The sequence below is a fragment of the Elaeis guineensis genome, chromosome 8 (assembly GCF_000442705.2).
Source record: "Elaeis guineensis isolate ETL-2024a chromosome 8, EG11, whole genome shotgun sequence".
NCBI lineage: Eukaryota > Viridiplantae > Streptophyta > Magnoliopsida > Arecales > Arecaceae > Elaeis > Elaeis guineensis.
The window spans coordinates 50,846,973-50,860,137 of NC_026000.2; positions in this window are offsets into that span (position 1 = coordinate 50,846,973).

Sequence of the window (13,165 nt, forward strand, 5' to 3'; positions counted from 1 at the left end):
GTAAATACGCGGTCTTGCACTGTTTTAAAAAGGAAAGAGGAGGTGGGGCGTGCACACAACTTTCTTAGAGAGAGAGGTTGCATGAGAAGGCCTTGTGCGTGAGATTGAGAGTTCAAAAAATTTTGAGAGAAAAGAAAAGAAAGATTTTGGGCATAGGATTTTCTGTGTGTACCCTAGGATTACTGCCTAGAGTTCGGGAAGTGAGAAGGTGAGCTACGAGTGTCGTGAGCCCACCAAACTTTAAGGAGAGCTTCATCAACCTCTCAAGCACCTTTACTGATGATCCAGAGTATTCGAAGAGTCGACAGACATCGATCGAAGGAGTTCGATCAGCATCAACCGTCGAAAGGGTTCTGCAACGAACTAGCATTCTGAGGAGCCGATCAGATCGGAAGCTTTATGTGGATGATCCACAGAGATCAGACATACTGTGTGGCTATATTATGATGATCAACCTTTTCGACGGTGATCAGACTACAGTGATTGACTACCCGCACGAAGGTAATGTGTTCTAAATACATAACAGTAAAATATTTACTGTAGAATTCAAAATTTTAAATTTAAATGTATGCTATATATATCATATTTAGATCCTTATATAGGATCAATACATGTTAATTAATTAGATTAATTAATAATTTCACTGTAAAATTATAATTTTAAAAAAAATTTAAAATTATTGTTTTACCCCTGTACTGAAATTTTTCCCACAAAAGGATTTTCTAAAGTAAGTTGGATAACTTGAGTTAATAGGAAACCTAATGCAAGTAAGACTTGTATTATCAAATTGAATAGGATTCAATCATTGTGCCTATTTAAAGGGACCTCCCCTAAATTTCCTACGACATCCAAACTAGCAGCCCCCATGCCCATAGGTCTCCATGCCCTCTCTTCCTCCCCTTTTCTCTTCTCTCTTGGGTGTTCTACACACCCCTTCTCTTGGGACGCGCATCCCAAAGTGTTCCACAGCTAAGGCTGTTGGGTGACTCTTTCTTGCTGGTTTTTAGTATCTAGTAGCAGCATATAGTAAGGAGAAACTCTAGAGAAGAGGAGGAGAAGAAGTTCAAGGAAAGAGATCAAGTGTTGATTGCGATCCAGGCTTCGTTCAGATTCAGGAGGCTGAATTTTTGGTGAAAAAAATTCAGATTAAAGAGGGCTGTTCCAGGCTGATCCCGAGTAGATACTCATAGAGGCTATATACTTATGCGACTAAGAGAGAACCTCTTCTCTTTTAGATCCAGATTTGAAGAAAAGGTTTACAAAACAGGTATGTGATTTGATCACAATCTGAATTTTAACATACATTAATTTTAGCATATGAAATAGATCCATATGGTTTTATATTTTTATACATGCATAATTCAGATTAAAAATATTTTAATCTTATTCTCTACTGTGGTATTTAAAAAATAAAATTTTGAAATACATATGCATGCACCAAACCCTGAATTCTAACAATGACAGCTTCTGAATAGGTCAGTGAATCATCATCTTAAATGATGTTGATCGAATTATCATTCTCAATAACAAAATCATATCTAAGAGGTGCTTAATGCACTCTATTTGATATTCAGAGAGGAGGTGTGTATAGTGGATCTATCTCATCCTTGGGTACTTCTGGCTGAGGATTTTTTGTGATCCAACCACAGGTATTTCTGAATTAGTTTGTAGGTCTTGAATTTCATCAAGTTTAATATTTCTCCCACTGTCTCCTTCTTAGATGAAGTCATTTTTCAAAAAAATGGCAAGCTTACTAACAAAGATCTTTTATTTAGTAGGATGCTAGATGTTGCCCAGCTATGCAACCCAAGAGGGAGGGGGTGAATTGAGTTTTTGAAATTTTAAAGTTAATTTAGAACCACAAGGATTAAGTAATAATAAGTAAGTTATATGTAGTAAGTGATTTAAGCAAAGTGTAGAAATGAGATGCAAGAATGCAAAAAATAAAGAAATTTAGATAGAGAGCAAGTAAGCACACCACAAACAATCAAGGTTTATAGTGGTTTGGTGCCAACCTTACACCTACATCCACTCTCCAAGCTCCTACTTGGAAATTTAAATTCACTAAAACGTATTCAATAAGAATACAACGTCGGTACCTCCGACTCTAGCTATCCCAAGCTAGAACACTTATTTTTCAGGTATAAACCAATTCAATACAATTGGATTCAAGATTCGGATCAACCTATCTAAGTTTTGAAACTCTTCCAAAACTAAAGATCAAGACAGAAATAGAGTATAAGAGTTAATGATAAAGAAATACAAGTTTAGCTCATTTAATGAGCAAATAAACTTTAAGTATACTTTACACAACAAGGAAGAAGCTTTTCTAATTTTTCTCAAAGTTGTTGAAGACTTGAATGAGCTCTTGAGGGGTTGGTGAACTTGAAATGAAAGCTTCTTTGCTTGAAGAGGGCTTTTTACTTAGGACTGAAATGAATGTTTGAATCTCTTATGTTTTTTCTTCCTTTAAGTGCTTTTATATCTTTAATAGATGCTAGAGAGAAATTTGGACAGATTTAGAGCCGTTGGAGAGCTTTAAATGAGCATTAAATATAGTCAAAATGGGTTGAAAACTAGCCGTTACGGAGATTTTCTGTCGTAGGGGTTGACCCCTAGAGTTGTCCCCTGCACAGGGGTCGACCTCTGTGGCCCAGAACAGAAAATGACTGTTCTGTATCTTTGACTTGCATAGACAATAGAGGTCGATCCTAAGATCGTCTCCTTTGGGTGTGCCAGCCAAAAATAGCATGCCGTTCAGCCCCTTTTGACAGGGATCGATTTAGGGGTCGATCCTTTTTTTCAAACTTGATTTTCTCTCAAAATATATATCTAAAAAATATAAAATTACTTCTAACAGATCACAAATCTTCTGTTTTTGCTCTTGAGACTTTCAAATTAGAACTTGATAAAATTATGATTTTGCCCCTGAAATACAATAAATCTTTTTCTAAGCCAAAATCATTAGTAACCCCCTTAAATATTTTGTAATCATCAAAATCAATTCATGGAGCAACAATCTCTTCCTTTTTGATGATGACAAAATACTTGAGCAAAAGCAAAATATAACATATATAAAGTATTGATTAAGAATTTTAAATTTATGAAGATACATCACTTAAACATTACAGTCAATTATTTGAATAAAATGCATCATGAGTAGTTTGAAGATTAATTTGAAAATTGCTTATAAGATTATTTTCTTTGACAAATTTACTTATTATCCGATTTTATTTCTCTACTCTCCTTTTTTGACAACATCAATTAAGATCTTAAGAGATTTTTAAAGAAAAATGAAAAAGACTCTCCCTCACTGTAGCAATCATAAAGGACATTTCAATTTGCTATATAGAAGATATTGCCATTCATAAAAATCAATCCAAATGATATTCATAGAAATTAAGAGCATATATATATATATATATCCAAAATATGACTGAAGAGTTATCAGATACATAAGTGTCACAATATATAAGAGTCAAGCCAAAATACATAGGCCATACAAAAGTCATGGGTCATAAAAAATACAACTATTCATGAGTCAATCAGCCAACAAATGCAAAGGTCATAAGTTAGATCCTAGACATAAAAGACTAACTATGCTAGATCTAATAAATATCATGGCTAGAGGTGTTAGAATCAGAAGAGTCAGAGATATGATGAGGAGACTCAGGATCAAAGCCACGGGCACGTCCTCGACCACGTCTGTCTCGACCATGGGTAGAAGTACCGGCACGAGCAGAAGGGCGAGAAGGTCCTGGAGCCTGGAAAGATATGGACTGTGCTAGGAGAACAAGTCTGATAGTGTCCAATTATTCCAAAGCCCTCGACATGGACTGCATTAGGATACCAATCTGAGTAGAGACAGCCTCAATGGAGTCCCTGATCTCTCTCCTCAAAAAATCAAAGCCACTCTCCAAAATGCCTCGAAGCCTAGCCGCCTCTGCAGATAGCTTGGAGACCTTCATGATGTCCTCTTGTGGCTGGGGATGGGCTAAGGCTAATACTTGCCTCTGCAAATCTAAAACTCTGCCCGTCAGTCTCAGAATACATCCCTCAAGCTTCTCAAGTCATACGGACTGAGCTGTAAGCATCTGAAAGATAATAGAGACATGAGGGATCATAGTCTGGTCTGGATCAGCCTGAGATATCGTCTTCTGAGTAAAATCTGAGGTGGTAAACTGCTGGGATAAGATAAAGACAACCTATTGGAAAAATAACTGAATCTGATCATCTGCAAGTCTGATCACTGAAGAATCTACTCTGCTCCCTGACTGTGGTACAGAAGCATCCCTCCTCACTGACTCTGAGAGACCAGCCTCATGATCAGATATGAACTGAATATCAGGAGATGCTCTGTGATCACGAGGAGGTGAAGATGGTCCCTCCTCCTCTGCTCTCTCTTCAACACCCTTCGACCAACCGCCATCAATCTTTGAAAAATCCATGCGATGCAGTGTGTGGCGGTTAATGATGTCAGAATGTGATAATCTGGTGACTGCTTCTCCCTCAAAATAGACTCCGAACCTCCTAAAGACTAGGATGAGTGCCATACCATAAGGTATGTGAGCCTTAGACCTATTTAGGGTCTCCCTCATGGCCTCAATCATCAGAGTATAAAGATTTAAGGGGGTCTCGGTGATCACATGGTACATGATGCATATATCCCTATCCGATAAGAGGTCATGCCTGCCACTCCTAGGGATAAAAAGTTTGATTACCATGTGATGCAAAAGTCTCATCTCTACTGAAAGTATCCTTGCTTCTAATTTATTTAAATTTTCAGTAAATGCTCTCCCTAAAATAACACTTAGTCCCTCTTCTTTGATTGGGAGCTCCATATTAGTATAACCTTCACAAGGCAAGTACAAGATTTGTCCCAAATGCAATGGATCAAGAATAATATTAACACCTTTCACTAAAGACTTTACTGTTCCATTGTAGTAACTTAAATTTAAAAAGAACTCTCTGACCAAATCAACATAAGGATTTTTCTTCAACAGATAGTAAAACTCCCATCTTTGACTTTTAATTTTTGATCCAATTGAGAACCCCTCTTTTTTAAAAAACTTAAAATCTATGTTCTTCCCGGATTCTACTTTTCGATTGGAGAGTGGTACCTTGCTTGGACTAAGTGGGGATTGTGAAGAAGCTGGAGCAGGATCTGGAACTAGGGTTGGAGCAGGAGAGGGCTCGCTTGCCATTCTTTTTCTGCACACTTCCTTCTCTAACCCACGAGCAGACTTTCTTCTCTGTGGTAGCTTCAATTTGAGAGCCATTTCGGATAAGAGAGACTTGCAAATAGCTTAAGAGACCTAATGAGAGGTAGAGTGGAAAGAATTTTAAAGGAAAAATAAGGATTTTGAGGAGATAGATCGCCGATTTGGAGAGGAGGGTTTGAAGCTAGGATAAACTTGATTCACCCAAATGAAGAAGAAAAAGAAGAGGGATTTAGTTCCTAAAAGGGCGATTTGAAGGGGGAAACCCGATGGGAAGAGGAATTTTTGTTCGATGGGATGAGGAAGATAAAAGGCAAAGGGTCAGCCTGCCTAACTAACGGAGATTTCCCAATAAAACAAAGTGCACAATGGATTTTAATAAAAATTACAAGTTTACCCTAGAGTCAACTTGGGGGTCGACTCATCGCTAAGAAAATTCAAAAAAAATGATAAAAAAATTTCAAAAAAAATTAAAACTTGAGAGAAGGATGTCTATTTAAGAGATTGATCATATGAAGGATAGTTTTGAGCTTTTAAGAAAGAAGAGATGAGAATTGAGCTCAAAAATTTGGTTCAATAAATTTTTGACAAAAAGAACTTGGAATCAGAAAGATACTTAAGCTGATGGATCAAGGATTCCTAGTTCTCTCCTAATTTCACAAAATCTATCTTCATGTAAGGCCTTGGTAAAAATATCAGCCAATTATTTTTCAATACATACATAATCAAGAATTATATCATTGTTTTGGACATGTTCTTTTATGAAATGATGTCTAATTTCAATATACTTTGATCTAGAGTACTGAATTGAATTTTTAGTTAGATAGCATTAGTGTTATCACATCTTATAAGAGTTTCATTGAGTTTGATATCAAAGTCCTCAAGTTGTTGCTTAATCCACAAGATTTGAGCATAGCAACTTTCGGTTGTAATGTATTCGGTCTCAGCCATAGATAGTGCCACCGAATTTTGCTTCTTGCTTAACCAAGAGATTAAGTTAACTCCTAAAAATTGACAAGTTCCACTAGTATTTTTTTTATCTAATCTACATCCAGCAAAATCGACATCTGAATATCCTATTAAGTCAATTGATGAGTCTTTAGAATACCATAATTCTAGAGTTTGTGTACCTTTTAAATATTTAAGAATTTTTTTAACTGTATTTAAAAGTGATTCTTTTGGATTTGATTGAAAGCAAGCACATAGACAAACACTAAACATAATATCTGGTCTACTAACAGTTAAATACAATAAAAAATCAATTATGCCTCTATAAAGTTTTGAGTCTACATTTTTACCTCCTTCATCCTTGTCAAGCTTACATGATGGGCTCATGGGGGTACCAATTGCTTTGGAGCCTTCCATTCTGTGTACTTGCTTTGGGTGATTGAGATCCCTTCCTTTATTTGTTTGATTTGGAGTCCGAGAAAGAATGTAAGTTCTCCCATCATGCTCATCTCGAACTTCCCCTGTATGAGCTAAACAAAATCTTGACAAAGAGTTTCATTAGTAGATCCAAATATAATATCATTAACGTATATTTGTATAACTAAGATGTCATCATAATTTTTTTTAATGAAAAGGGTTGTATCTATATTTCCTCTTGAAAAATCATTATTAAGCAAGAATTTACTTAACCTTTCATACCAAGCCCTAGGTATTTATTTTAAACCATATAATGCTTTGTTTAATTTAAAAATATAATTTTCAAAATCGAAGGATTGTTCTACATATACTTCTTCAGCAATATAACTATTTAGAAAAGTACTTTTCATATCCATTTAGAATAACTTAAAATTCATAAAGCATGCATATGTAAGTAAAAGCCTAATTGCTTCTAATCTAGCAATAGATGCAAAGGTCTCATCAAAATCAATTTTCTCTTCTTGATTATAACCCTTTGCAATCAATCTTGCTTTATTTCTAATTATATTTTCATGTTCATCCAATTTATTCCTATATACCTATTTTGTGTAAATTACTGGATAATTTTTAGGTCTTGATACTAAAGTCCATACATTATTTCTTTCTAATTGATTAAGTTCCTCTTGCATTGTATTTATCCAATTATATTCTTTTTTAGCTTCATCTATGGTTTTAGGTTCAAAATGAGAAACAAATGCAAAATGATTGTATGCATCTCTAAGTGAAGAACGAGTTCTTATTCAATGTGTAGGATCACCAATGATTAATTCTTTGGGGTGATTGTGATCATACCTCCATTCTTTGGGTAGATCATTTGTACCTTGAGGTTATTGTTGTTGTTCTTCACCTTTATCCTCTTGTTTGTTTTCATATTCTTCTTCATTTTGAATTGTTGAGTCTTTTAGGGTGAGCTCTTTCATCCCTTCTATAAGAGGATCTGTATCATTAATACCTTCACTCTTCCTTGAAGGAAGATCATTAGTCTCATCAAAAATAACATGCATTGACTTCTCTACTACTAAAGTTCTTTTGTTGAAAACTCTAAAAGCTTTGCTAGAAGAGGAGTAACCAAGAAAAATAGCTTCATCGGATTTTGCATCAAATTTTTCTAATCTCTCTTTACCATTGTTCAAAACAAAACATCGACAACCAAAAATATGAAAAAATACAATATTTCATTTTCTTCCTTTCCAAAGCTCATAGGGTATTTTCTTTAGAATTGGTCTAATTAAAGCACGGTTTAAAATATAACATGCCATGTTAATTACTTTCGTCCAAAAGTATTTTGGGAGGTTGCTTTTACATAGTATGGTACGGGCTATTTCTTTAAGAGTTCTATTTTTTTTTCTACTATCCCATTTTATTGGGGTGTCCTAGGTGCTAAAAATTTGTGGTCAATGCCTTTTTCATCATAAAATTTTTTAAAATCTTGATTTTCAAATTCGATTTCATGATTACTTCAAATATTTTTGAATTGAAAAATCTTTTTTATTAGTAATTTTTTGATAAAATTTTAAGAATACATGAAAAGTTTCATCCTTATGTGCCAAAAAGAAAACCCATATAAAATGAGAGAAATCATCAATAATTACAAAGCCATATTATTTTCCACCTAAACTAGTAGTTCTAGTGGGTCCAAATAAATCTATGTGCAATAATTCTAATGGCCTAGAAGTTGAAACAATATTTTTAGATTGGAATGAGACTTTTATTTATTTATCTAGTTGGCATGCATCACAAATTCTATCCTTTTTAAAATTTAATTTAGATAAACCGATAACCAATTCTTTTTTAATAAGTTTTGAAAGTGAATGCATGCTAATATGTGCAAGCTTATGGTGCTAAAGCCAACTAGTCTCGTTAATTTTGGTATTCAAGGCTACTAGGCATTGTATGTTTATCTTGAAAAGATCATTCAAATCTACCATATAAATATTACCATGTCTATGCCCAACAAATTTAATGTCTTCATCATTGGGACTAGTTACTATGCATAATGAAGATTCAAAAATAATTTTGTACCTTTTATCACAGAATTGACTAATGCTTAATAGATTATGTTTCAAACTATCTACTAATAAAATATTTTCAATATATTTGGAGGGAGTGATATCAATGTTACCTACACCGATGATCTTTCCTTTGCTATTATCTCCAAAGATGACCATCCCTCCATCTTTTGCATCAAGTGTGATGAATTGAGATTTATCACCGGTCATGTGTCTTGAGCACCTGCTATCAAGATACCATTTTCGATTTGTTCTTTGGGATGCAAGACACACCTACATATAAAAATCAAGTTTTGACTTTAGGTACCCAAGTTTTCTTGGATCCTCTATGGTTAGTCACAATGATTCTTTTTGGAATACATATTTTCTTCACATTAAAATTTTTAAATTTGTTAGAGAAATATGTATAGGATTTGTATCTTATTTTATCATATTTAAAGCAAGTAATATTTAAAAACTTGTTGCTTCATGAGTTCACAAAGATATTTTTCAAAAATTTTTATTTCTTTAAAGGGTTGTAGCCAAATCGGCTTTATCATAAATGGCCTTTTGATTATCAAGTATCATTTGAAGTTTATTTGAATTTAGAATGAATATTTCTATCATAGATTTTAACTTAGTAATTTCATTTTTTAAGTTTAGATTTTTTTATGTCAGGATCAATTTTTTATTTGAAATAATCTCATTTTTTTTAGTAAAGATTGATTCTTTGATTTTAATTCTTTGTTCTTTACTCCTAACTTCTTTAGATCATCAACTAAATCATAAAATGCTTCTTAAAGTTCTTCAAAAGTAAAGTCATTAGGAGTTTCAGCATTTATCTCATTTTCATATGCCATAAGGCATAAGTTGGCTTGTTCATGTGAATCTTCTTCTTCGGAGCTTGATTCATCACTATCACTTAATGTAGCCACCATAGTCTTTTTCTTGTACTTCTTGGGGCCCTTCTTAAGTTGTGGACATTCGGATCTAAAGTGCTCTGGCTTCTTACATTCATAACAAATAAGGGGATGCTCCTTATCCTTCTCCTTGATATGCTCCCCTTTTGTAGGTGGCCTCTTCCTCATCCCTTATTTTTTTTCTTCAAAAATCTTTTAAACTTTCTAGTGATGAGGGCTATTTCTTCATCTTGCTCTTCATTTTCTGTGTTGGGTGGATGACTGGCCAGGACACCACCTCCCAAGATCCTTTCAGTACCACGCGATGCAGCAGGAAGAAAGAAGAAACAAAACAAAAGGAAAAACAATCAAAATACGTGGATCAGCCACAAAAGGGCTCGCCTCCACGGGGCATGCAAACTTCACTATGAAAAGAAAATTTTACAAGAGGAGACCTTACCCTCAACCCTTGTACACTCAATTCTCTCTCACATAAAGTTCCCCTCACAAAAGCTCTCTCTCTCTTGGAGACCCCCCTGAACCCCTGAAGAGCCTGGCGACCGCTGTCCAGGAGCCTCCTGCTCCTTCTCTCACAGCGCCTCACGCCTCTCTCTCAAATCTGGTTCGTACGGCGGCGAGAAAACCCGAGCCCACTCACAACCTCTGTTCGTCTCAGGCCTTTTAAAGGCATAAACTGACTTTAATCCTTGATTAGAGAGGGATTAGGAATCCTAAACAAAGCCAAAAAACCCCCTGGACCGTCGGATCAAGATCGGGAATCACCTGGGCCCTCCGATCGCGCTCCGGTCTACGAAATAGTACCGTGGACCACGAAAAACGCGTGGAAAATGCCCACGCGGTCCACAGACCGCTCCGTGGACCACCCGGTCCACGGTGGACCGGGGCAAGGGGCCAGCAGGTCGCTGGGTCGCGCGTCCCGCGCGGGCCTGGGCCTGGGTCGCGCGTCCAGCGCGGGCCTGGGCCTGGGTCGCGCGTCCCGCGCAGGCCTGGGACGCGCGTCCCGCGCGCCGCCGCCTGCAGCCGCGCCGCTGCCGCCCCGCCGTCGGTCGCCGACAGTCCTCCACCGCCTCGATTCTCGTGCCGACTTCAAAAGCTCGTATCTCCTCCATTCGAGCTCCGATTCAGGTGATCTTGGTCTTGTTGGACTCCATTTTTCACCGCAAACCTCGCTGTGGGCTCAATATGGGCTGAATCTCGAGGCATCAAATCCTAACAATCTCCACCTCGACTCGATATTCGGCCTCCTCCAAACTCCGAGAGCTTCTGGATCTCCTCGCCCCCATGCCCTGGGACAATCGCCTGCTGATCATGGATGGACAAACATGGGAGTCGAGCCAGGCTGCTCGATCCCATCTCCGTCGTATGCTGTGCTCCTCCTGACCTGAGACCTGCTCGGGGCATCATCCTGCGGCAATAGGAATCTTACCTTGTGACGTCGCCTCTCGTCCTCCCGAGTCTCCTGTCTCGTGCCCGATCCACCTCCTGGAGCTCCACCTCGCTCTGGGCTCCACCTGACTCCCGATGCTCCACCTCGCACTGGGCTCCCTGCCAGGTAATAATGTCCTCTGCTCCCCTTCTTCCCCTCCAGCACAATCCTATCGCCGCGTAGCACCCTCAGGATTCCTCCATCAGCTACCATCCTGTAGCCTCTCGAATCTAGTCTGCTAAGTGAGATAAGATTCCGTCTGAAATCGGGTATGTATCGGACCTCCCCCAATCTCCTCACTGCACCATCATGTGTCCTCCAGCTGACCGTCCCAATGCCTCTGATCGCACAGCTCGATCCATCCGGCAGATATACAGTGCTCTCACTGTTCTCTAGGGAGTTAAACTGCTCCTCTTTGCAACACACATGATAGGGGCATGCAGAATCTAATATCCACTACTGGGAAGAAGTAGATACCTCGTCAGATATCTCCAAGACATCTCCATCTAAATCACTGCCGGCCGTCGCTACAGCAGCCACCGTTCGATTTTTCAGTTGAGGGCAATCTCTGGCTAGATACCCCAACTCCTCACACCGGTAACACCTGGTTTTGCTCAAGTCCCTCCTGGACTTAGACCGTCCTCGTTGCGATCTCCTGTCGCTCCGTCTACCGCCTCCTGCACCTCCAGAAGTCACCAAAGCTGAGCTATCGACACCTGAGCTCGAAGCTGGGTTCTCCCTCCTGAGAACCTCGTTCTGGAGTATCGCTGCGGTGACCTCGTCCATCTTGATAGTGCTCTTCCCCACTAGAAGAGCAGTCACCAAGGACTCGTACGAAGGGGGAAGCGACGCCAGCAAAACCAGCGCCCTGGTCTTCTCCTCAACGTTCTCGCCAACACTGAGAAGGTCGGTGAGGATCTTCTGGAAGTGGCTCAGATGCTCCTGCACGCTCTGTCCCTTAGTCATCCGCAGTTGGTAAAACTGCCTCCAGAGGAAAAGAGTGTTGGTGAGAGACTTCGCCATGTACAACTCCTCGAGCTTCGACCACAGTACCGTCGGGGAAGTCTCGCTCAGCACATGGATCACCACCTCATCCGCCAGGTACATGCGGATGGTACTCACCGCCTGCATCTGTAGCCGTTTCCAATCCCGCACCTCCATGGTGGTCGGCTTCTCATCGCACAAGAGAGCTTCGATCAATCCCTGTTGGATGAGCACGTCCTTCACCCTTGCCTGCCACAAGGAGAAATTGCTCTTACCATCGAACTTGTTGATCTCCATCTTGATTGTTCCTATTTTCTCCATCTTCAGTCTTGCTCACCACCACTGCAATCTGCGTCCTTGTACCACCTTGCTCTGATACCACTTGTTGGGTGGATGACTAACCAGGACACCACCTTCCAAGATCCTTTCAGTACCACGCGATGCAGCAAGAAGAAAGAAGAAACAAAACAAAAGGAAAAACAATCAAAATACGTGGATCAGCCACAAAAGGGCCCGCCTCCACGGGGCATGCAAACTTCACTATGAAAAGAAAATTTTACAAGAGGAGACCTTACCCTCAACCCTTGTACACCCAATTCTCTCTCACATAAAATTCCCCTCACAAAAGCTCTCTCTCTCTTGGAGACCCCCCTGAACCCCTGAAGAGCCTGGTGACCGCTGTCCAGGAGCCTCCTGCTCCTTCTCTCACAGTGCCTCACGCCTCTCTCTCTCCTCTGGTTCGTACGGCGGTGAGAAAACTCGAGCCCACTCACAACCTCTGTTCGTCTCAGGCCTTTTAAAGGCATAAACTGACTTTAATCCTTGATTAGAGAGGGATTAGGAATCCTAAACAAAGCCAAAAAACCCCCTGGACCGTCGGATCAAGATCGGAAATCATCTGGGCCCTCCGATCGCGCTCCGATCCGTGGAATAGTGCCGTGGACCGCGAAAAATGCATGGGAAACGCCCACGCGGTCTACAGACCGCTCCATGGACCACCCGGTCCATGGTGGACCGGGGCAAGGGGCCAGCAGGCCGCTGGGTCGCGCGTCCCGCGCGGGCCTGGGCCTGGGTCGCGTGTCCCGCGCAGGCCGCTGGGTCGCGCGTCCCGCGCGGGCCTGGGCCTGGGTCGCGTGTCCCGCGCAGGCCTCGGACGCGCGTCCCGCGCGCCGCCGCCTGCGGCCGCGCGCTGCCGCCCCGCGC